The sequence below is a fragment of the Zootoca vivipara genome, chromosome 3, assembly GCF_965207765.1.
Source record: "Zootoca vivipara chromosome 3, rZooViv2.hap1.1, whole genome shotgun sequence".
Classification (NCBI taxonomy): domain Eukaryota; kingdom Metazoa; phylum Chordata; class Lepidosauria; order Squamata; family Lacertidae; genus Zootoca; species Zootoca vivipara.
Window position 1 is genome coordinate 8,027,031 of NC_142586.1, and position 24,313 is coordinate 8,051,343.

At 45.4% G+C, this 24,313-nt stretch overlaps 1 protein-coding gene across 4 annotated transcripts in view; it reads left to right on the forward strand.

Annotated features, from left to right (window-relative positions):
- Positions 1–13,141: 13,141 nt before the first annotated feature.
- Positions 13,142–24,313, forward strand: part of SERTAD2 (SERTA domain containing 2) — a 124,676-nt gene continuing 113,504 nt past the window's right edge. For all 4 annotated transcript variants that reach the window (XM_088667145.1, XM_088667146.1, XM_088667151.1 and 1 more), the window contains exon 1: positions 13,142–14,040. The gene's annotated coding sequence lies outside the window, so the exon portion shown is untranslated. The remainder of the gene's footprint in view (positions 14,041–24,313) is intronic.

Genomic DNA, 24,313 nt, shown 5'->3' on the forward strand with positions numbered 1-24,313 from the left:
ATTTCCCCCAAAATAAAATAAAATAACTCCCTTCATTTCTGCAGCAGTGGTTGATTCTTGGAGAAACTGCAGCCCCTGTGGATCCTGCTGCTTGAGGTGGTCTCATCCCCTTGCCTCATGGATGGGCCAGCACCGCAGCATATGAAGGTGCGTGTAGGAAGATTCAAGGCAGGGAACATGGGAGGAAGAACAGGGCACATTTAACCCAAGGAATCTGCTACCACAAGGCTCAAGACCGTGATTCCTTAAGGACCACCTCTTTTCTATGTGAACCTGCCCAGACCTTGAGGTCGTGATCTGAGGCCCCTCTTCATGTGCCCTCTCCACGAGAGGCCCAGAGGGCGCCTTCATTAGACACCTTTAGGTGCCAAGTGAAAATGTTCCTCTTCAACCAGGCTTTGGGCTGATTATCAACCCTTCCCCTTCTAAACGTGCTTGTGGGAGGGGGTTACTGGTTTGTTTTTGTTCTTGTTTTTATTATGTATTGTGTGTTTTTCATCTTGTATTTTTATGTTGTGAACTGCCCTGAGATCTGCAGGTGAAGAGTGGTATACAAATTAAATAATAATAATAAGAGTGGTGGCCACCGACTCGGAAGGCTTTAGAAAGGGTTTAAACCAGGCATCCCCAGACTACTGCCACCACCCGCTCTTACCGGCGCAGTGCGGTGAGGCACAACAGCCCACTTCTGGGTTGCAGGAGCACCGGAAATCGCTTGCGCGCATGCACAAGTCTCATTTCCGGTGCACCTCCGGGTCAGAGGAGGCCCGTGCGCATGCGCACAAGCTATTTCCGGTGCTCCTGTGACCCAGAAGTGTGCCAGAAATAGCGTGTGCGCACTCGTATGGGCTGTGCGCTCCCCCACCCCCTTGCCCATCACGCGATCGGCGCTGCAGGTACCGGCCCGAAGCACAGTAAGTTTGGATACCCCTGGTTTAAACAAATCTGTGGATGTTAAGGCTCTCAATGGCTACTAGCCATGATGAATATATTTTTATAGATTATGGGGGGGGGGTAAGGAAGGAAGAAACAAAGTGTGTGCCAGCCGAGCAGGTGAGCGAGCAAGCCAGCTGCCGCTGCACCAAGCGAGGCTTTTTACCGGGCGGTAGGGCTTGGCTTGGGAGTCATGGGGCGACCCGCCCCCAACGCACCCCCTTGCTACGCTACTGTATGCAAAACAACCTGGCTGAGCTACGGCCCAATTGGGGGACATTAGCAATACAAGAGAACTCCTTCCCCCTTGCCCCAGGGGTTAACAGAGATGGGGTTTGGAAGGTTGCCAGGGTTAACTGCTCCACAGGGGGCAAGCGGTGCTGGGAGGAAGAAGAGCTGAGATCCATCTTTGGGAGAGGCTGGGTGCAGGGCTAGCGGCAGAGATGCCTTGGACTCTGTGGCTGCCCTGCTGTGGGGTACAAGCACCTCTTGAAATGACTATGCTGTAAGACAGGCATCCCCAAACTGCGGCCCTCCATATGTTTTGGCCTACAACTCCCATGATCCCTAGCTAACAGGACCAGTGGTCAGGGATGATGGGAATTGTAGTCCAAAACATCTGGAGGGCCAAAGTTTGGGGATGCCTGCTGTAAGATCTGGACTCCCTCCATGCAGACTGAAGGTGTAAATAGGTGAACAAACCATATTTCTTAAAGTCACATCAGTCTCTCTGCCCCGTCTTCAATTCTCCAAGGAGCACAGACCCTGCCTGGGAGTCCATGGGCTCTTTCCACCACTCAGCAGAGAGAGGGGGCAGGCACCCAACTTTTGTAACAATATATAAGGTAAAAGGACCTCTGACCATTAGGTCCAGTCGCGACCGACTCTGGGGTTGCACGCTCATCTCGCATTATTGACCGAGGGAGCCGGCGTATAGCTTCTAGGTCATGTGGCCAGCATGACAAAGCTGCTTCTGGCAAACCAGAGCAGCACATGGAAACGCCGTTTACCTTCCCCCTATAGCGGTTCCTATTTATCTACTTGCATTTTGACGTGCTTTCGAACTGCTAGGTGGGCAGGAGCTGGGACCAAGCAACGGGAGCTCACCCCATCACAGGGATTCGAACTGCCGACCTTCGGATCAGCAAGCCCTAGGCTCAGTGGTTTAACCACAGCGCCACCTGGGTTGCTGTAACAATATATATTTCCTACATTATCAGAGGCAGCATGCCTCTGGATACCAGTCACTGGGGAAAAGAAACAGGAAAGTACGTCTGCACTGAGGTATAGTACTACTGCTTTGGGCTTTGCATTGTCATCTGGTTGGTCACTGAGGAAGGAGGGGTGCTGGATAAGGTCCACCGGGGCCCTTCCAGGCTCCGCGTGAGATAGAGCTTGGATCAGAATCCCACCCAAAGGTCTTAATAGGCAGAGGAGGATGCTTGTACAGGAGGAGAAAGCGGCTGTATAAGACTTTCCCTTTACACTTGCGCTCCCTCTGCTGTCAATTAGTTGCAACTAGAGATGTTGGGGAAATCATCCTGGCCAGGGAAGGCTTGGATCCACACAATGCATTCTGAAGGTTCATGCTCTCCATCCCTCATGATAAACCATCTAAGGCAGGCATCCCCAAACTTTGGCCCTCCAGATGTTTTGGACTACAATTCCCATCATCCCTGACCACTGGTCCTGTTAGCTAGGGATCATGGGAGTTGTAGGCCAAAACATCTGGAGGGCCGCAGTTTGGGGATGCCTGATCTAAGGGGAATCAAATGTATCCCAAGTGGGCAGCAGGCCATCTCAGCTTCCAGAACGGATGGGCAGCTCTTGAGCCCCTTCTACCTGCTGTGAGGTGGGTGGCAGCAATGGATTCCAACACAGGATTATGCAGGTATGGATCTGAGAGTTGAGAAGTGGCAGGGGCAAGATAAAACTATGGGAGGAGAAGCTGCAGCAGTGGTGTTGCAGTGGTCAGGGCACACTGCGCAAGGCTAGGGAGGGTGTCTGAATTGTTTGCCTGAGCTGTTTCAATCTCCAAAAAGGGCAACAAAAGGCCACCAGGAAGGCTGCAGCAACAATGAACTCAGGAGCATTGCTAGGTAATTAGGAGACTCAGGGCACAGGCCCACGTTGGCACAAATTTGCATACAATTCACATATGCTAATTTATATGCACTTTTTAGTCTCTGAGCAAATTGAATTGTTGGGTGGGGTCTCGTCAGCACTGTGCCTTGCAGCACACCACGCAGCCAGGTAATTATTTATAAAGTTTGAAACCAAGGAGGAAAGTCGAGCATAAAAAGAGATTTGGAATGCAACACAAAAGACTCAGGTTTGAGCAACCTGGCGCTGCTCCCGAACAAGCCCCCAGGAAGTATTGGATCACAAGACTAAAAACTGAAATGGAGACCAAAATGTGTATGAGCTGTGGGCAGCTATATGGTTGAGCTACCCTGACCCCACTCAACCATGTTGTTTGATGCACATGGACAGGGCCTTTTAAATGTGTCTGTTGTGTGGGGGTGGGGTGGGAGTCCTTGGCATTGGTTTGTTTATTTTATGTATTTTGCGTTTTCATCTCAAAACACTAAAGTGAACTGAAGTGAACGGAGGGGAAAGGTAACAGCCAGCAGTAGTCAAACTGAGATCATTGCAGCTTCTGTGAGCTCTCGAACAGACCCTGCAAACAGGGGCTTTTGTGTGGGCGTTTAGCAGAGGAGTTTAAAGGGGAGGCCCAGAGTGCTGTCTCTCGGTGTGCATAGGACCAAGAGACTTGGAGGGCGAGGGACCTGCTGCAGTGACCTGCGACACCCGTGCCGTTTTGGACTTTCTGCCAGAGCAACAGTACACTTGTAGCAAGTGCAAGCTGGTTGTCTTGCTGAAAGAGAAGGCCCAGCGGTTTGAGGCCCACAGCTCGAGCGACAGGACAATGTGCAGAGTTTCTCGACAGAGCTGACTCGACTGCGATGGAGCAGCAAGACAGATGGGATTATGAGACTCTGGGCAGATAGCTGGAGAGGTCACAGGTGGTCTTTTCCATCACTCCTTCCTGTTGAACGCCGTGGTCCAGGAAGAGAGAGGAGAATACTGGAGGTAAACCCCTGGCTGCGCAGGTAGTGTCATCAGCAAGGGTTTGGCCCTCTTTGCCCTTAAAATGCCTTCTCTAGTTCAAACAGCAGTGTGGCCCATTGTTTTTAAATTCAAAAAGCAAAGCACGGTAAAATTCGAATCGTCATAAAAGGGAAAAGACACTTCCCTTTTTAACTCTCAGTACAAATGGTGTTGGGCTTATTGCTTGGGAGTAGAAAAGCAAGCTCTTTACACAATGTGTGAGTTTGGACGCTGTGTGAATATTTCCGTTTATTCTGGGTCCAATGTGCTCACACTGCTGATGTTTGAAGCAGAGTGACATTAGGCACAACCCAGCTGTATTCTGCAGTTTCTCGAGAAATACAGCTGATTGGCATGTTTTCCCTCAAACCAGCATCCATCTGATTTGAAAATGAAAGCCCATGGTTAAGCTGAGGTGTGTACATTTGAGACAGCTGTTGCACATGGAAAGGTGGATTCGGTGAATAGACACAAATCAGGTAATGTACATGGCATGACAGCTTAACTGCCCCATCACTAGTTTGCACGGCAACATAAAAAAGTGACTTGAAACAACTTTGCTGTGTTTTTAACCACTAATATCCACACATAGCCTGAATTTAATGTTTAGCTATAGCTCTGAAGCCATTCCTCTAAATCTGAGATCTCTTGGAAGAGAGATTGATTATTAAACCATCTTGGGAACTATAGCTGTGTGAGGGGAATAGGGGGTCTCCTGGAAACTCCCATCACCCTTAACAGACTCCCTCGGAAGACAGCTAAGTGAGGCACCAGGTTTGTGAGCTAAGTGGGGCATGAGGCTTTGGTGGGCTGGTAGAACCATCCCACCCTCTTCCCAGAGCTGGAAAAGCATTGACCCTGTCAGAGTCTCACACCTCCTTCCCAAAGCCCAGCGCCTCACTTACCAGGCTTTGGGAAGGAAGCGCAAGGGCTGTGGGGAGGCGTCCAGTGTTGTGAAGGGCTACCAAAAAAAGCCCTTGGGCTGCACGTTGGTGTAGGGCAGTGATGGCGAACCTATGACACGCGTGTCAGACCGTCAGACGTGACACGCAGAGCCCTCACTGCTGGCACATGCCCCATCGGCCCATTCGCGCTGATGTCCCCCCCCATTTGTTGTCCTGCTCCTCCTCACGCTACAGCTTGTCTCCACTGTTAAAACCCGGATCCTTTTTTGTTGTTGTTGTTGTTGCTGGTAGACAGAGATTGGTTTTTTAACCCTTTCTGTGCTGTTTTTTCTGGCGCTTTGGCAGACAATGATTGGGTGTAACAGCGTTCATTTTTTTACCCGTTCTGTGCTGGGGTTTTTTGGTGCTTTGGCAGACTATGTCAGTGCTGTGTGTTAGTTCCAGCGAAGGTATTATTCATAATTTTTTTCTGTTCTCTCCCCCCCCCCCCAAAAAGCACAGCAGCTTTGGGGCATCCCCCCCAAAAAAAGTAAAGCAACTTTTACACACACACCCAAAAACCTCCAAAACTTTGGTCAGCAGCTCCCCCCATAAAGCTCAACAACTCTGGGCACTTTGTGATAAATAAGGGTTTTTTGGTTTGGTTTGTTTAAATAATTAGTTTTTGGTTTATTAAATACAGTTATATATTACAATTATACATTTTTGTTATTTAAACTATAAGTATCGCAAAATTATGGTTTTTTTCTCAAAGTGACACACCACCTGAGTTATGCTCGGGTTTTTGGTGAATTTTGACACACCAAGCTCAAAAGGTTGCCGATCACTGGTGTAGGGAGTACAGCAGGAGTTAGGATCTTGTAGACTTTCAGAAGCTGCACAGCCAATAGACAGGTATGCTGGGAGGTATTTGTAGGAGCCCAGAATGTGAGAGCCCTTAACCATTTGGCAAAGCACAAGAGAATGACCTGTTTCATTCTTCCAGCACATACACATAGAAAATCGTTAGAAATGGGTAATTAGTTAGAAACTCATCATTAGGAGATATTAAAAGCTATGGTTAGCTTTACAAAGAGGCTCTATTTTGTCTGCAGTCAGGTGGTGATAAATGTAAATAAAAAGTGACAGGTGATAGTTAGCAAGGCAAGCTACATTATGTGTGTACTGTAAATCTTGATGTTCTTTCAGCGCACTGAATGTCAAAATGATAAACAGAATAAAGTTATTTCTGTATGCTGATTAAAAACCATGAGTGTAATTTGTGCAAAGTTTTGTGAATCATGGGGATAGTTGTAGGCCCTCAAGGGATTTACATAATGGGTGGGTGGGCGGCCTCAGGATCCAGCCCACTTAGGCTGAAAAGGTTTTCCACTCCAGTGCAGAGGATGTGAATTTTAAGGTTGATGAACATTTACTGAGGGCAGGAGCCCGCTTCTGTCCAGTGTACCTGCCAGCCACAGGCATAAAGAGAAAGCATCTGTTCTTTGTTCTTTTTCTGATTAATTCCTCAGAGTCTGCTGGGCTCCATCCATTCTCCACTCCTTGGCTCCACCTTAGTGCCAGAATTTGAGAAACTCAAAATTTGGCAATCCTTTTCTCAACCTCTAGAAAATGTTGCTGTTCCCTTCTGAGCATGCCTCCCCAAACCCCTGCCCCAGCCAAGTGGATTTGGTGCAGGATTCAAAATGTTTTGCCATTTCATGCCAAACTTTCCCCAGCCAGTCTCTCCGCGCCCCCCTCCCGGCCCCCCCCATAAGCTAGTTCTTTATATTTAGCAGAGACAAGCAGCTGTGGCACTGTGAGGCCACTTGGCATCTGAATGCTGCTCACTGTTTCTCTCTCAGCTGGTAAACGTCCCCGCAATGTCCCCCCCGCCTGCCCTTTTCTCTTCCCGCTGAGCAAATGATGCATCTACCTTGGATTGTGGCCAGCCCTTAAATGCTGCACAGAGTGAAGACCAAAGAAAGGGAACATCTCATGCCACTCACTAAACATCTACTTTACAGGCCCGCCCAGAATCACAGGAGCTAAATGTAAAAGGGGTTTGAGTGCTATTGTTGGAATACAACCCTTAAGAAATCTGCAGTTAAGGCTTCTGCCCAAGATTTGTTGAAGGGTCTAGCACTCTAGCTAGAAAACTCACTATTGGTGCTTCAATCTTTGTCAAGTCACTTTCTCCTGTTTTTCTCCCCTTTGTTTAATGCAGAAGTCTCTAGGAACGCGGGTGGCGCTGTGGTCTAAACTACAGAGCCTAGGGCTTGTCGATCAGAAGGTCAGCAGACAGCAGTTCAAATCCCTGCGACGGGGTGAGCTCCCGTTGCTCGGTCCCTGCTCCTGCCAACCTAGCAGTTCGAAAGCATGTCAAAGTGCAAGTGGATAAATAGGTACCGCTCTGGTGGGAAGGTAAACGGTGCTTCCGTGCACTGCTCTGGTTCATCAGAAGCGCCTTAGTCATGCTGGCCACATGACCCAGAAGCTGTACGCCGGCTCCCAATAGAGTGAGATGAGCGCCTCAACCCCAGAGTTTGTCATGACTGGATCTAATGGTCAGGGGGTCCCTTTACCTTTACAGTGCAGAAGTCTACACCTCTCCTCAGTACCTGCTTGCGTACTATTAAAAGATGGTAATTTATCAAATTCTATGAAACAAATACAAAGAGAGGGATGCGACTTGAAAAAGTCCCAGGGTACTTACTCCATATCCAGTGTGCTCCTAATGTTGGTTTCTGAAACTTGTGTTCACACAACATTAGCCACAATCCATATTGATCCTATAGTTTATTGCTAAATACTGCTGTTTGATGCGTTTTTCCCTCCTCAAGCAAGCTTCAATCTGACTACAGTAGAAAACTTAGATACTGTTTGACAATTATTTTAATATCATTCTTAAAAAATATTTGTCAACCTCAAAATCTTATTGTTGGGATATTATGAAGACAGATATGTTCACAGAGACCCGCTCATCACTTGAAGTCAGTGTAAAAGCCACCCCCAGATGAAACACCACACTGAGCAGTCATATTACCTAACATCAGTAAAGCACTTTCCAGCAGAGGCAGTTCACACATTCATGTGCATAAGGTCACTAGACTACTGCAAATGTATGAGCTGACTCCACAGGAAAAAACTGGGTCTGGGGTGACATGTGCTGTGAGATCTGTAGCACCACTTTCACTGATCCGAGTTAGACCTGGGATGGCCCATTAACCATACAGGTAGAAGCCAACTCCTAGGGGTTGAGGTATCTTCGCGCTCCCCCCCTCCCACAATAAAATAGTGAAGGGGCCGCCCCCCACCAAGTTTATGGGCATTGCCATTCAAATGGTGTGTGCGCGCTGCATCTTGTGATTGATTATGCAGGGTGGGGTTTACCACCACCCCGTATTTCATTCAAGTTGGCACCCCTGCCATTAACATAGCTGAAGTAATCGTGTGTGTGTGTGTGTGTGATACCTATGAACATATATATGAAGTAGAGGGGAGGGGGGGGGAAAACAAGAGCCAGGTGAGAATGTTGAGAGATTAAATGATGAGAAACTGAAGGTGTATAAAAACTCTTTAAGTCCAGAGACAATAAATATCACCAGTAAGCAGTTTTCCCCTCTATCAGCAAAGTTTCCACTGTTGCAGTGCAAAATCTGGGAAAATAAAGATGTGCGATTCCATTAAGTTCAACGTGTGCGCAAACTTGTTTAAGATCAGCACTCTGAAAGAAATGTGTTTATCCAATGGATGGCAAAGAAAGCTATGTTATTAACTGAGCAGCCCTCTTAGCTATGGTCATTTGGAAGACAAGAGCTGAATTTGTTAAGCCCATTGTTTTAAAGTCCATTAGATAATCAATGTTTTAGCCTTATTAATTAATGGCCTTTCTCTATTGTGTTTGTATAGTTACACTCCTTTTCCCCCAGAGGGTCTGCACAAAGTTTGATACTTTTTTGCTGTGTTGTAATTGCTTATCCCTAAATCAGCAATAAATGGCATTTGTCCATGACTTTCTGTTCTGAAGCTACAATCTCACACTTGCATCAACTTCAGCTTTCTGTAGTTCCAGTATTATTGACTTGTGCTGTCATTTCTGTAATGCATGCTAATAACAATATATATACCGTATATGGATCTGTACATTCCTTTGTAGCAATCCTGGTTGTTTTTAATTAAAAAGAAGAAGACGACAAATTGAGAATATTGATAGGGGTGGGGAGAATTAGGCATTCTAAGTTTAGGTGCATTCAGCCCACATATATCAGACAGAACAGATGTGCAATAAATTATGGGCGTTTTGAGATCCGTTACCAGAATGTGCAATCCAATAATTAGGAAGCCGCTTGCTGCACGCCCATTACAAATCCCACATCTCTTCGCAATCCACAGGCCAAGGAAGGGTCTGTGTGCATCCCCCCCCTCCTCTGAAAGCAGCAGGGAGCTCTGGCTGGAAAGAACAGCCTTCCTGCCAATGCTCCCTCTCTGAAAAACCACACATTCCCCCCCCACCCCCACCCCTGCTCTCTGAAGCACATTTTACTAGCGCTCCCTTCCCTCAGGCCTCTCAGGCTACTGCAGGCTTGGAGACAACCCACTTTCTCTTCGTGACAGGCGATTCAGTCCCCCTGTGGGCCCTCTCCATTTCCAAGGCAGACCACTTCCATCCCCTTCTGGCAATCCTCTCTAGTTCCCTGGAAGTGCTTGTTTTGTGACTTGAGTGCAGGCTACCTGCCTTCTTATTCCATTCTGCTTTTCAAAAACAGGCATGTACTCTCTTTTCCCCCCCGCGTCTCCTTTCCCACCTAGTAAATCTTTTCCCGCATCCTCAGGGCTTAACCCACCAGAAGACGGATACCAAGATTTCAGATCAAGCGAACAAACAAATAAGCTCCATCTATCCTAACAGTCAGTGCTATTTTTCTAGAAAAAGAGGAGCCATCAGGAACACTTCTCTCGTTCTCTTGGAATGGCAGTGGCGTCCACCTGAGAGGTGCGGAAACAGTTCTGGCAAGTTCTAGCTGGAAAAAAAAGCCCTGCTTGTCACAGATGAACACTTTCAGCTGAAATCTGTACTTCCCATCCACACTAGTGGGCAATGCTTCATAGGATGTGTTCGCACTATGTGTGTTTGTCCTGTCCTTTCAATTGCTACTGCCCTTCTCATCAGAAGTTCCATAAACAGTATTATTCTTTTTAAAAAGCTGTTTTGCACAAGAGCCTTTCTGTGCAAAACTGCTCTTTTGAAAACAAAATAATAATAATAATAATTATAACAACAACAATAATAATAATAATGTGAAGATGCCTTCAGCAACCACATGCGATTTAATTAAAGATTATTGGGACAAAATCTATAATGAAATTAAAAAAACTATTCAAGATAACATTTAAGAAAAAACCCGTAATATTCCTCCTGGGCATTTTACCCGATAATTTTAAGAGGGAAACCAGAACGCTCATGATGTACAGCTTGACTGCCGCCAGAATCCTGATCGCAAGGAAATGGAAAGATAAACTACCCCCAACCATAGCAGAGTGGCAAGCCCTGCTGATCGAATACTTGCAGTTAGCAAAACTAACGGGCTGGGTGCGGGATATAGGTTATCAAAAGGTATCAAAAGAATGGATAATTTTCAGAGAGTAACTAAAAACACACAGTAACAACAACATTCTACTGGCAGAACTTGAATGATATCTGTAAAATATAAAAAAAATCAAAAAAAATAGAGAGGAAAAATTCTCTCTTTTTTAAGTTAATATAAACAAACCTGTGAAAAACAACAACAAAGAAAACCAGATATGATAGAAAGGGGTTGGAAGTATCGTTTATTTGTGGAAATGGAATACACCTTGAAACATGATTTTGGTATGTATAATTTCAGCCTCAAGAATCTAGTATGATATATTTTGTTGTACATTTCACTTGTGTATATTTGTGAAGATTTGTTGTAAACAACTTTTAAATTTTTATTCGAAATAAAGGTTCTAAAAAAATAAATAAATAAACAAACAACAGCATGGTCTACCCTCCCCGCAAACAAATCAGAATGAGTGATCGGTAACAGGCTGTCTGAAAGCAACCCAGGTGCAGTTACTCAGAAGTGAGGGAAATAACTCTGCCCATGTTTAGAAGTATCATCATTACTGTTTTCTTCACATGCTCAAGGGTTCTCCAGGCAATGAAAATCAGGCTGATTAAACCACCCTCATCCTCTGCCTACCCACACTTTCCAGTTGGAAAAGACTGGGGAAGGGATGTAGCTCAGCGATATAGCATCTGCATTGCATGCAGAAGGTCCTAGCTTTAATCCCCCATGTTTCCTGGCCTGGGTGTGAGACACACCTGTCTGAAACTCTGGAGAGCCCTTGCCAGTCAGTGGGTCTGACTCAGTATAAGGCAGCTACCTATGTTCCTTTTCCCAGGGTGAAAGCAGAAGGAAAGGATGGAATATCACAGACAAAATTTATAAGCCATTTCTACAAAGCACTTACATCCTGTAACACTATGATTCTAGCAGAAGATGTAATCCACTTTCACCACTGCTAAGAAAATTCAATCTCTTTTCCCCAAAGGGTTGTTCATATATTAACTCAACCACAACAGCAGTTACCATTACAGAACCTGTAGTTTCTCTGTAATATTCACACACCACATTAGCAGCTAGTCTTGGTAAATATTTCTGGGCCTGCATTGTGCTTATTATCTCCTTTCACGAAAGCGAAACGATAGAATTTGCTAACATGGGAATTCTGCAAGTTCAGATGCTTAACCATCAAATGCTCTGGTTAATTAGCACAGGGGCATTTCCCTGAAGTGGTGGGCCTGAGAATTAAGCGCACTCCTGCTTATTTTGTGAGGCCAATTTGGCTCCGCTGCAAAATAATAGCAAGAAAAATGAAAGCAAAAGGTGGCTGCCACTCACTGTTGTATGGAAAGGCAATGTTGGCAATAGTACTATGAACCCTGGGTACAAGGGGTGCGATCCAATGCCTCAGGTAGCCATTCTATGGTACCTTCAAAACTGGAAACAAATCAGAGACTGTTTATTTTTTTCTTGCCTTAGTAGCCCACCTTTTTTCCTCCAAGGAGCTCAAGGTGGCATTGGTCCAAGACTGGCAGAACAAGCTTCATGGCCGAGTGGGGATTTGAACCCTGGACACCCAGGTTCTAGTCCAACACTCTAACCTTTCTTAGACTTTGGGTCCCCAGATGTTGTTGGACTACAACTCCCATTGTCCCCTAGCTAGCAGGAGCAGTGGTTAGGGTGATGGGGGTTGCGGTCCAACAACATCTGGGGACCCAAATACTGAGAAAGGCTGCTCTAACAACTTCACTATGCTGGCTCTCATAGACTTCCACTGCTGTCCAAGGGCCTTACAGACAGGTCCAGCCCAAGACATTTTGGGCCCTGAGGCAGACCCCAAGATGGAGCCCCTCCGCTCCCAAGTCCCAACCAGGGAGGAAAGGGGTGGAAGAAGATCTCCATCAGGAACACGGGGATGTAGTGGGGAAACTGCCATTGGGGTGGGCTGCTGCCCTGGCAGATGCTGCCACCTGAGGTGGTCGCCTCACCTGGCTTCATGGGTGAGCCGGCTCTGAATAAAGCTCTACATGGGGATGTGCTGTCTTTGTGGACCCTGCCGCCCGAGGCAGTCACATCACCTGGCCTCATGGTGGGCTTACAGGTAAGTAAGTGGGCATGCATGGGGCTGGCTCAGCCCTCAGGTGCCACTTGCCCCTCTTTTCCTGTGCCCACCCCCTCAGGAGGGGGAGGACCATTTCAATACAGTGCTTCTCCTCTCTCCTTCACCCAGCAGCTCCAATGCAACAGTCCGGCAGTAAGAGTTGCTCAGCATTGGGACGGACTCCCCTGAGAAGCCGTGCAGGACTCTCCTTCTGGGAAGGCTTTGAAACAAAGGTTGGAGGACCATTTGCCAATGGATACCTTAGTTGAGATTCCTGCATTGCAGGGGGATGGACTAGATGACCCCGGGTGCATTCCAACTCCGCCCCATCCCATGGTTCTATGACGCCTCTCTTAGAGAGCGGGGCAAAGCCTGACCAGCCTCCCTCCTCGGCCTCCCCTCCTTACACCCCTATTGGCCGGTCACTCCTTGCCTATCAAGCAATTCCCCACACGGCATTGGCCAGACTGGGGGTGTGAGGGAGGGGAAGAAACAGAGAGGGGGGCAAGGCTCCCCCCACTCTCCCTCACAGTCTCTCTCTCTCACACACACGCCCCTTCTCTTTCCTCAGCTTCTCCCCGTCGAACCAGCTGCTACGCGCCCAGGAGACTCCGCTGAGGAACCAGGCACCCAAGACTTGCTTGCCCAGCCCCTGCGCCCTGGCGCTTGGCAGCACGCCCTGGCAGTCCGTGCTCGCTGGCTCGGGCATAGGCTCCCCGGGGGGCTTCTTGCTCCACCAACGCCGCCTGGGTGCCTGGCCTCAGAAGTCTCTCTTCGCCCCCGGGGCTGCGCCTGCCTCCTCCCCAGACATGCCTCGCGCGCGGGGGCGCTGAGGTGGTGGTGGTGGTGGTGGCGGCGGCGGCGGCGGCGGGCCGGGGCTCCTCCTGCTCCGGGTTCCCCCAGCCCTCCTCCCCGCGCGCGCCGCGAGCTGCCTGCTCCCGTTCTCTCTGGCGTCGCCTCCTCCTCCGCCGCCTCCTCTTTCCTCTTCCTCCTCCCTCCTCCTCCCTCTCTCCCTCGCTGCTGATACATGGCTAGCTGGTTGCAATCGCTACAGTGTCACCTCCTCCTCTACCCCTGCAGTGCCAACTTCCCTCCCTGGCTAGGAGGTCCTGACGGGCAGAGGGCTCCGTTGAAAAGTGATGGGATAGACCAAGAAAATAAAAATTAAAAAAAGCCCCTTCAGCACCTGGGGGGGCGGGGGGCGCATGCCTTTCGCTCCTCGCCAGCCTGGGTCGCCCCTTCCCACTCTTCGGGTCATACGCCCCCCTCTCCCTTTTCTTCCTCTTCCTTTGAGAGACTCTTGTTTGTCTTCCTCGTGTCTTTTTTCGTGTTTGTCCCCCCCTCCCCAGCCCCCCCTTTTTAGTTGCTCCCCCTCTTTTTCTCCCTTATGAGCCTGGATTGCTGAATTCTTCTGGAAAGGGTGAGTACGAAATGTTTTTTTTTATTAAAAAAACACCACCACATTTGCTCAAGAGCATAATGTTCTCGGTTTGTTCATTGCACTATGTAAAATGGAAAGGGGAGGGAAGTGACAGACTGGGTAGCAGGAATTAAGCAGTTTTTGTGCATTTTAATGGCTAACTTTATTCTAGGTTTGTGCCAACTGCTCTAAAAGTTAAACCTGTTTTTTCTTCTTCTTTCTTTTGACTAACAAGACTTCTCCTAGTCCTCTACCTTCTATTATACATTATATAATACTAGGAATTGATAACTGTCTGGTGGTGTGAAATGATAGATGCACCTGAATCAGGGCTCCTCAGACTTCTGAGCTTAGAAAGGTGTCACTGACCCCCAAAGCCAAATTCTTGGGAATGTATATGAAATAAAGTCAGGAAATAGCAATATGTAATCAACATTTAGTAAGCATCAATCACCATCATTCGGTGGGTAGGGAAAGAGGGGTGTTAGTATTATTCTTTTGACATTTTTAGAAAATAATTGTTTAAAAAGTAAACTTTGCACCTGTATACAATTTGTAGCAACAAAGCAGCATGGACTGAGAGCACCATGGAATTGTTTTATTAAATACAGACATTCCTCATTGGCAAAGGAGGTGCACTCTGTACATGCCTGTCCCTCTTATTTCTCAGGCTCATAGGTCCTGATTTAAATATATACCAGTATATAAAAACACCGTACCACATATACTTTGTTTTATTTGCTAGGCCCTTTTCAACCCTCGTTGGTTGAATGTACTTTTTGTGCTCCATTCAGTTTCAAAATGTAGATATGCTGGGATTGTTCTTGTGTTCAGATGCTTGAGCAAAGTTTACAATAATAGTGCATTCTTTTGACTATGTAAAATGCTTCTGGTCACCTCAGTGTTGCTCCAGAATGAAAACAGATAGCTTTCAGTTGGCAGAAAAGAGGTTATGCACTAAATTTCTTCCCTAGGTGAATGCATCTTTAGAGCTGTTTTATTGTGCATTTTCTTGGGTGGATATTTGCCATGACAGGTATATGGAAACTCCAGTTTCAGAAGCAGTTGTGCTAGTGAACACCAGTTGCTAAGGAGCACTGGGTTGGGGGGGGGAGGCTATTGCCTGCTTGCAGCCTCCCAAAAAGCACCTGGCGGGCTGCTGTAGGAAGCAGGATGTTGGACTTCATGGGCCTTATGGTCTGCTGCTGCAAGCATCTCCTTTGTGCTGCATTTACTAAACTACTATCCTCAGCTCCTTTATTCTTTACGTTCAAAAGATTCAGAAAGTTTCACTAATGCCCTAAAGCCAAGGATGTTGGCTAGAGAAACATACATGGCTGTTCTTCTGGCAGTGGTATTAACAATGACACTGTAGTCATTTTCCATTGAGCAAGTTGTGGTGTGAAGCTGGGTTTGCACTGTGGTGGCATGTGTGTGATGCTTTTCTAACTTAGCTCATTTTTGGAGGCATTCTATGTGTCTGTGACTCTGCATCACCAGTTTTAAATATTATTTCAGTATTATTATTCAGTCTTTATATAAAAGCTATTGAGCATCCCTTGCCTTTTTCGGGTCACTGTATTGCTTTCGCAATGCCTCGGTCATTATGCCGTGAACCTTCAGCTTTACCTACCCACCCAATGCTATCGGTCTTTTGATTTAGACCAGTTTCAGGTAAGCAGTGACTTCCGTTTAAGGAATGCACCATTGATCCTTAATATGCTTTAGTTCGTTGGTCAAACTGGTAGGTTACAATAGCAGTACAACCACCCTGCAAATATATGGTTAAAAAGAGAGAAAGAAATGGATCTCCAAATGCATGTTTAGGCTAAAAGTGTGTCCCAGATCTGAGAATGCTGAAAACTATTTCATTAATGACCCTGAGAGCGTAGTAGAGAAGGAACAGGAGTCTGTATTCCTCCTTAAAAAAGAGTTAATGTGAATGTTTTGAACGTGTTGCCAGAGGAAGCAATGCATTGGCTGTTTGCTTTGCAGGAGTCAAAGCCAAGAAGAACAGGGGTATCTCTACATCATGAGTTCACTCACTGTGATCATTCTGAGTGAGGAGGAAAGCTATGCAGTTGTATTTATCAGATGTGTGCACAGCACAGATAGATGCTTTCTCCTTCCTGCATAGCCCTTGCAGAAAGTATCTAATGTTCCTGTGATTTAGCCTTAATTGCAAGTATTGTGTGATTAGATGTCTCTCAGGAGTTTAGTAAGAGTGAAAATGCTTTGCCCCTGTTTTAACCAGTCACAATTTTGCTGTGCTTCCCCCAACCCAACGTAATGTATGATTTCCTTAATGTTCACGTAGAGTTGCCACCTGTCCTGTATAATACGGGATTGTTCCGTATTTCAATGTAAAATGCAATCTCCTGTATTGATACAGTTTTGTCCCGTGTTTCAGGTCTTCTCTCTGCCAAGTGCATGTGCTTGAAAAGGGTGTGCGAAAGGTCTGTATTTAAGCACAGACATGTTTACAAATTTGTGTGCATGCAGGCGGACGTGCATGTGTGACAAATTCCAGAGGGGCCATCCTGTTAGGCAGCAATAGATTGCAATGGGTTGCTTTGAAGTCACTTCAGCACCAGATGAAAAAAAGAAATCGTCCACCAACGACCCCTATCCTGTCCTGTATTTTGCCAGAGCATAGGTGGCAACCCTAATACTCAGTGCTGTCAATTATTACAGCATTTGGAAGTGCACTTTTAAATATTCCTCCTATTTGTGATCTTCAGAAGCGAGTGTCATTGATTATGTAGCCAAAACAACACCATCCATGCAGAAGAAGCAGGTATCAGCTGGCTTGGGGAAACTCTACAGTTTGCAGAAATACATTTTAAAAGACCCTAAAAGTGTGGGGGGGGGGAGTCAGCCCATTGAGAACTGAGCATGCTCAGTGGACTTAAAATGGTGGTTGATTGAAAGAGGTCAAGAGTGAAATGGAAAAACCAGGAGAAATGGGAAATGAAGTACCCTGAGAAGGAGCATTCTACACTGCAACATTTTGTTGCAAACTCCACTAGTTCTATTTTGAGATCGATGATTTGGGCTCTTCGGTCGTGAAACTAAATATGTAAGACTTCCCTGGCTTTTAAGCAAATCCTCTAAAATATTTTCCTTATAAAAAAAGACTTGCTTTGGATTTGGTGTTATGTACTGGGTAGGAAAATGGTGCTCTTTGGTTGGGTGGGTGTTGTTCGCTCACCTACAAATAGATCACAGGCACAGTCCAGTGAAGGTGGGTTGTTGCTGCCCTTGCAAGTTGGTGGACCTATTAGAATTACCTTTCTCCATTCACTGATGGATATAGATCAGTGGTTCCCAATTAGGGGGGTCAGGGGACCCCTGGGGATCCACGGAATGCACCCAGGGGGTCCCCCATCCCAATGTTGGCGCCCCTAATGTGCATCTTCGCTGGCAGCCCCACTGATGGCAGCTTAATGCACCCCCCACCCCCATTACCTCCCACTCAAATCCCGCAGTGGAGGTGACTCCACTTCCTCTCCTCTCCCCACCCACCAGATCTCTGTGGCTTCTCCTTCCCTCATCCCCATGCCTGATCTCCAATTTCAGCCATCGTGATATATCAGAATATTGCGATGGTTAGCTGCTGATATAACACAATACTGTATTGAAAACCAAATATCTCTCAGCCCTAGTCTGTTTTTTAAAATAGTAATAATAATAATAATAATAATAATAATAATAATAATACCTAAAATCCATCACTTATTAGGAGCTACCCCGTATTTTGTTCAAATATTGCTTTGCAGAGGCAACTGCCGTAGAGTTATCAAACATTTCAAAAGTAGGGGGTCTGTGGCTTAGCTTTTGAAAAATAGGGGGTCCTCGGTAATTAGCTAGTTGGGAACCACTGTTATAGATGGTTCCCAGATGATGCCTGAATCATGTTCAGGCATGATGTAAATGTCCAGAATGGCATACCAAGGAGAAATTGTGCTACCCTGAATGCTTGCCCAATCTCCATCTTGCTCACCAGAGTTGTGACTAGATCTTTTTATTTTTCGTGTGATGGACCAGATAAGAATCAATGGCTCTAGTCTCGAAGCCCCTTGCACAATACATTTTCCCCCCGTTGTGCAAGTGGGTGGCGTGTTGCCAACTTCCGCTAGTTCCTGTTCCCCTCCCAGCCAGTGGTACAGTTACATAATTTTAGATACAGGTTTAAAGACCGTAGCACCCACCTTCCCATTTTTGGATGGTAATATGTATTAATTCACTTACTTCACAATGTAGTAAGCCAGATGGGATGGGCTGCATTCTGGAGCTTGCCAGTTCAGCCAATTCTGCCAAAATGGGATTTGCAGGTTCAGCTGATGTTTGCCAACCCAGCTGGGAATGGCTGCTCTTGGGGACCCCACTTTGGCAGGGACCTTCCTTTGCAGCCAGGCTTGTGTTCAAACCAGGTTGCGAGGGAAGGAAGGAAAGAATTAGGAGTGCACTTTCAAAATGGCCCAGGGGGGTGGGGGAGCTCAGGATCCAGCCCACTGGAAAGATCCTCTTCCCCATGCCTGGTTTAGGCAAAACTGAGCTGGATAATTGACGGGTGTTGGTAGCTCAACATGGTGGCACAACGTAAGGAACATTGTCTTATGATAAACAATTACCTGGTATGTTAGATTCTTCCTAATGTTGTTGTTTTTCTTGCATAATGAAGAGATTGCATCTATTTATGCTATATTTTGTAACATACATTTTTTTTTATTTTCCTGATCATTTACTTTGATCTCAACCCTGGTTCTGTATTGGTTTTTTGTTCATCTATTATTAAGCTAGACGAACCAGTGGTATGACTCAGTACAATAGTGCTGGAAGATATTTGTGTGGTGATGCAATAAGTTTTGTTTCCCTTCCTAGGTCTGGAGGAATGTTAATTGTGTATCATTCCGTCTTTCTTGCATATATATATATATATATATATATATATATATATATATATTCTCACATTGAAATTAGCTTGAAGGAATTTTGATTAATTATATTCCTGTAAGCCTGTTATTTAACACGGAGATTTTTATCACTGATTTTTGTGGGAATTGAATCAAACATCTAAGCAAGGTTGATAGATCAAACTTTGGTCTGATGCTGTTAGAAGATAGTATTATCCAAAATGCTCACACTACTGAGCTGCTTCTTGTCTTGGCAGAAAGCGGTTCTTCTACAGATTATCAAGAAGGCAACCTGCCCTGCTAAGTGGTTTTGAGCTCTACTACCGTGTATTCGCATCTTTTAAATGAAATCTCCTGAAACTCGTATCTGAAGCTTTTGGAATGACAAGCAATTATTCTGTTTGTTTCACCATGTTTCCGTTGGCTTGTGTGACTGAGTGTCATAGCTATGCTTTGTGTCACTGACGGGGATGTTTGTGTCACTGACGGGGATGTTTAGTAATTAACATTAATTAAACTGTCTTGGTTGCCTTTAGGGGCGCTCTGGCTCATGATACTGCCAAATAGTTTATGCAGTAAACAAAAATCTTATGTTTTAGGATTCTGGAGAAGCTTGACTTTGTTAGTGAGGAACTAGTTTCAGCACAGGTGACCAAAGTAGAATTCAAGCTTTAGCAAAATGCAGCCTTTAAAAGCACTTACCGGTACTGTACTTAAAAAAAAAAGTGTACAGGATGGTATGAGAAGGAACAGATTTTGAAACAGTTAGATGAAAATGTGTGAATAGACCAGAGTCTCCCCACTCCCTACTAAATTTATGACAAATAGTGGATTTTTAATAGGAGTATCAAAATATGTTCCTTCTTTATAAAGAGTTATCTATGGGCCGTGAGGCTGCTGAATGAAAGACAGCAACATTGCAGCTGACGTTCGGGGTTGGTGGTCGTACGACAGCACACAGAGTGAAACAAGGATTGAGAGATTGGGGGGGGGATGTGGGGCTTGTTTAATCTCACTGTAAACAAGTGGTACAGTGACAAAGTATTATTCTTATTCTTATTCTTATTCTTATTAAAATCTATCTACCCAACTTGAACTAAAGTAGTTTTTAAAACTGACAGCCTTTCAACCTAGATAATTTTGTCATTTAAATGTGGATTCACTTTTTTAAAATGACGTGTTTACATGGAAAGGCTATTCCCTTTAGAATGCAAAAGCTAAGAAAACGGGTTTTATTCTCTTTCGTTATACGGAGGGCAGAAGGGTTTTGTGAAGACTCAAAATGGGAAGATATCCAGTGGATCATCCACTAGTTTATTAGGTGTGATGTCTACCAGTAGGGTAGCTTAAGCATCCCAACAATTTGTGTCTAGTGGTCAGGGGGAAACATTCCAGAACCTTCCTAGATTACTTGTTGTCATAGTTGGGAAATTTTGTCTAGGATCCAGCTAGATTTACCTCACTGTGGTACTGCTTTTTTTGCCCTAATTTGTTGTTTATCAAACATCTTGAATGTGAGGAAGGAGAGTATGTTGCCTTCTGTGTTTCCTTCCCCTCAACCAAGTGAAAATGATCCGTTGAGTTGTGTTATGTTTTATGAAGTGAGTGGACATTAAAGATTTCTCTAATATCAATCCTGTGCTCTTGCCTTGCTTCAGAAACACTTGCTCAATAAGTCCTACTTGGGAAGCACTAAGAAAATTAGGCTGGCATTACCAGTTTACTTATATTTTATGAATATAAACTAATACAAATTTGGGCTGTTCTCTTTGCTGTTGTAGTCTTTGTCCTGAGTTGTAACTGCAGTAATTTTGAATAGGTTCTAATTGACTATCTGATACAGGATGACATACCCTGCAACTGCCATCATTTGACTGGGACGTCCCAGAATTGCAGAAGCCCTCTCAGCTTTTGATTGGATCCCGGAATGTCCGTTCTTTTGGTCCTGCACTCTCACGTGAGCTAAAAGACGTGCCTTACTCAGGCGTCTTTCATGAGCTGGGCAAGGAGCAAGCACATAATCTTGCAAATGGCAGTGGCGATGTTCGCACCCTTTGTGGGACAGCCAGCCAGCACAAAGGGGGATATTTTAACCTTTAGCATGGCTCTTCATGCTATGCCCAGCAAGAGTGCACATTATAGTCCAAAGGCCATCAGGAAAATAAGGATTTGTTTTTCATGTGTGCTGAAAATCAGTTTTGCTTTTGTTTTTTTAATGTTTAACCACATCAGTTAACAAACATGGATACATATGCTGTAATGTTATTGTTTTAGTTAAATAAATTGTTTAAATTGTTATTAGGGAAATGATTATTTTTCTCCTTCCAATAAAGTACAGCAGAAAAGTTGTCCAAATACAAAGTTAACTTATTAAACCTCACAATAATTTCATAATTACCTGCCTATGTATTTCTAATAGTATAACCAAATCAGTAATTTTTGTTATAACTGTAAAAACTACCGTACTCTAAATATTTATTATTCCAAAAATGAAACCTTCATCTGGTTGCAAATATTAAGATTATACCAGCAGGAATGCCTTTCTGTAAAAAAGAAAGAAAGATTTAAATCAAGTCTTACTGACTAGTGATTTAAATCGTGATTTAAATCGATTTGATTTAAATCAAATTCACCCTGGTCGGTGGGCAGTGCTGGTGAAGAGGACTTGGCTAAGGGTGGGGTGCAGTGCTGCAAAGTTGGGTGCAGGGGGAAGGGATAAAATGGGCTGGGTTTTGTGGTCCGGATCAGGCAGAGTTCACAAAGAGGTTTGCTGTGGAGGCTCATGGTGCTTGTTTTAAGTGAGCTCTGACTGGATGAGGCCTACAAAACTTGCAGGAGAGAGAAACTCTTCCTATTACTGGATTGGTGATGCATGCAAAAGTAAAGGTCACAAAGTTGGAAAATTAATAGTATCGTCCATGTTGACATTTCAGAGGGAGAGCTGTTTGGGGTGTGGCACAGTCCAAGTTTTGTAGTGGATGTGTACTCTTTTATTTCGTGCTTTCAGTTCAGGAGGGGGAGGTGTTGACAGTTTCTCCTCCCCAACCTAACCATTCTTTGTTTACCATGCTAAGAAAAAGATTTTATTTTATTTTTTTAAAAAATCAGAACGTTGTGGTTTGCTACTTATTAAGTGAGACTGATTTGAATTAGAGCAAACGTTTGCTATCATGTTTGTGGCTCCAGTATAAAGCTAAGAAAGGCTTGAGTGCTATTTAGAAACAATCCCTGAAAGGCAGATAGGGTTTTTAGAGGTAAACAAATAAATTCCACATTATCCACAGTATTGCCTGGCACTTCTCCCTAGCACTGCCCAGGTCCCTCTATATATCTCCAGCAGCACATAACTCTTAAAACAGAGTAAAAGTCAGATTGCTATGGCTTCTCTTTGTAATCAATCCCAAACTTTTGTTTTTGGAAGCGGCTGGGATTGGGAAGCTAAGCCCCTTGTTATGTACTGGTGTACTGTACAGTGGTGCCTCGCTGGACGAATGCCCTGTACGACAAATTTTTCGCTTAATGAATAGGTTTTGCCATCGGAGGTTGCCTCTCAAGACAACGAGGTTTTCTATGGCCACCGCTTCGTCTTGCGAAGCGTGGCCATAAAAACCTCCGATCACAAAACCTAGCGAAAGGGGCATTTGCCTAGCGAAAGGGGAACCAGCTGTATCAAGGGAAGAAGGCAAAGGAAGATCAGCTGAGCGGTGCCTCTCAGCTGATCTTCCTTTGCCTTCTTTCCTCGCTGCAGCTGGTTCCCCTTTGTGTTCCGCTGGTCTCTGCCGGTTGCCGTGAGCAGTGAGGGGCAACCGGCAGAGACCAGTGGAACACTAGCACGGGAAGAAGGCAAAGGTCTTCCCCCGCCGCCGCCTCTCACCGCGCACAGCCGGCATGGGGCACAGCTTCGGAGGTCTCCAAAGCTGTGCCCTATGCCGGGGAAGGCAGGCGGGAGGCGGCGGCAGGAGAAGCTCTTCTCCCGCCACTGCCTCTCACCACGCCCCATGCCGGGGAAGGCAGGCAAGGCGGCGGCCAGGAGAAGAGAGCTTCTCCCCGCTGCTGCCTCACACACAGCTGGCATTGGACGGGGCTTCGGAGACCTTCTCCGAAGCCCCGTCGCATGCCGCCGCCAGTCGCCCAGAGCCCATAGGAACGCATTGATTAAGTTTCAATGCATTCCTATGGGAAACTGGGACTCGCTAGACGAATTCGTTACCCAAATTGACCCGTGGAACAAATTAATTTCGTCTAGCGAGGCACCACTGTATATAGTTTTTCCTCAGGTCCTTGGCTGTTGTTTTAGGAGGGAACTTTAGGAGGGAACTTTGAATTAGGTTTGATACATTGTTTGAGTCAGCCGTCTATAAAAGCAGGCCAGCTCAGGAGTCAGTTCAGTTCTGTTCCAGCTTCCAAATAAAGAGCTGCTTTGAAGAATCGATGTGTCGTCTACTTACTATTTAACACCCCTCTTCAGAGGTTCATGCCTTTTTCCATTCCCTGAACATCTACAAAAAAAATATGTGCTGACAGTGGGTAAGGAATCGTATTTGCAGGAAGAGCAGCGCTGTCAAAATATGGCCAACTGCAATTCAGAATTAGGTTGCTGTAAGGACTTCAGGCAATGCATCTTGGTTGTGGTTCAGGAGCACAAAAACTTCTGGTTGCCATAGTAATTGTGTTGTGTGTGGTGGGTTATACCTGCTAGTTAGAATTACATATTGTAAATTTTATACAGGCATCAAAGTTGTACTTACTCCCATCTCAAATGATGAATCACTTGCACATGTGTGCTGGAATCCTCACATTTCTAGTTTAGCCAGTCATTCCTCACGGATTGCTTGTTTGCTTCTGTTGGCCTCTGTTGTTGCTTCCTTTAAGGGTTCAACTTTGGATGCCAAACTGATTACTGTAGTACCTGCTGTGGACAAGGAGTGGGTGTTGCTGTTCAGGTTGTGATGAGAAAAGCTTGTGTGTGTGCTGACAAGAGTGAGCATAATTTATTAAATAGCATGGCATTCTCCTTTCAATGGAACCTCCTTTAATAGCCTCAGGCTAGAGCTGTCAAAAAGTTATTTCCTTTTTGAGGGCATTTCTACCTATTTCCAGTCAGACTCTGAATGTGTTTGATGCCATGTGAAGTCTGCAAAGATAATAATAATAACAACAACAACAACAAAAACAACAACAACAACAACAACAACAATAATAATAATAATAATAATATATTATTTATACCCCGCCCATCTGGCTGGGTTTCCCCAGCCACTCTGGGCGGCTTACAACAGAAAAATGAAATAAAATAATTAAACATTAAAAGCCTCCCTAAACAGGGCTGCCTTCAGATGTCTTCTAAAAATCTGGTA